Source organism: Cherax quadricarinatus, chromosome 3, assembly GCF_038502225.1.
Source record: "Cherax quadricarinatus isolate ZL_2023a chromosome 3, ASM3850222v1, whole genome shotgun sequence".
NCBI lineage: Eukaryota > Metazoa > Arthropoda > Malacostraca > Decapoda > Parastacidae > Cherax > Cherax quadricarinatus.
In genome coordinates this window covers 33,021,455-33,023,087 of record NC_091294.1, presented here as the reverse complement: position 1 = coordinate 33,023,087, position 1,633 = coordinate 33,021,455, and the positions used below count along the sequence as shown (strand labels likewise).

General features: G+C 31.5%; 1 non-coding gene across 1 annotated transcript; it reads left to right on the top strand.

The window, feature by feature from the left end:
• Window positions 1–884: 884 nt before the first annotated feature.
• Window positions 885–956, top strand: TRNAQ-UUG (transfer RNA glutamine (anticodon UUG)). The gene has a single exon. It is a non-coding gene; the product is annotated as a tRNA-Gln (tRNA).
• The last annotated feature ends 677 nt before the right edge of the window (window positions 957–1,633 follow it).

Sequence of the window (1,633 nt, the reverse complement as noted above, 5' to 3'; positions counted from 1 at the left end):
TTTGTTCATCTGGCAGTAAACTGATAGCTATTACTGATGTGGTTCGCATGCTAAGTACCTACAGGGGCTAAACAAAAATAAGCCACACTGATTGGCTTTCTTGGGTTATTCTAGAATCTAGGTTATTCGCTCTCTGGGGTTAAAATAAACAAACTCATATTTTGTTGATTATACTGGGACCAGCGAAGAGGCAAGACCAGAAGCTGTGAATTGACCCCCGCAACCACAAATCAGTGCGTACAAATAGAGTACCATTTTCTGTCTATAGAAAGTTTTGAATAGATGTATTTAAGTCAGAGTTTAGTCTTATTTAACATATAAATAAGTAATTAACATTGTATGTGGTTTGAACGTTCCCGTCTCATTTAAAAGTGTATTATTATCAAAATTAGATACACAACATCATGTAACCTCCCTTATCTGTATGTGATGCGCTTGGCTAGACCAAGAATTAAATTTACAAAGTTAACCTTATTTACATTATTACATAGCCATACAATTAGGACAAACTACATAAAGAATTTGACGTTATATTAAAAAATAAATAAAAATTTTCAGTGCCAAAGTGTTCTGTGTTAACTTTGTCTTATATATATATATATATATATATATATATATATATATATATATATATATATATATATATATATATATATATATATATATATATATATATATATATATATATATATATATATATATATATATATATATATATATATATATATATATATATATATATATATATATATATATATATATATATATATATATATATATATATATATATATATATATATATATATATATATATATATATATATATATATATATATTTTTTTTATTTATTTTAGTAAGATTTAATTCGAACCATACATCCACAAGGTCCCATGGTGTAATGGTTAGCACCCTGGACTTTGAATCCAGAGATCCGAGTTCGAGTCTCGGTGGGACCTCTGAAGGTTTTGAGCTATGAACGGAAACAATGTGCTTGCCGGCAATATCCAACTGTTCTAAAGCAACGGTGCTGAAATAACTTGATGTGATCTCAAATAAAATGAAAAATTGAAGTCAGTTTAGCTCTGTTGAAGGTTCAGTGACTTCTAGAAGCAGAGGGTTTTATGAAAATTGTTATTAACTGTTGAAAGATGAGGTTCAGCGTGCTCCACTTCGTCGCGTGATTATTTTTCTGAGTGGATCAATATTTTTTTTTTTTCAAATTCCATGTTAAATATTTTATTTTTTGTTCATTGTCAACACGAAATAAATAATATCACTTGTAGAAGCAGTCCTCTAGGGTGGCATTAAGACTGTACTTGTGGTCAAAAATAAATCTATGTAACTTTTAGATACAGTATAGTCTAAGTTTTGTCCGAAATGCTGTTCATTTGAGGAGTCCTCAGATTTTTTGTGCTTATCGTATGTCCTATACAGTAACAATGAAATATAAATTATACCTGGAGTATATCTGGAGAGCGTTTCGGGGGTCAAAGCACCCGTGACCCGGTGTGAGACCAGTCCTCGTGGTGGATCAGGGTCTGATGAACCAGGCTGTTACTGCTGGCAGCACGCAAACTGAAGTACGAACCACAGCCCGGCTGGTCAGGTACTGACTTTAGGTGCCTGTCCAGTG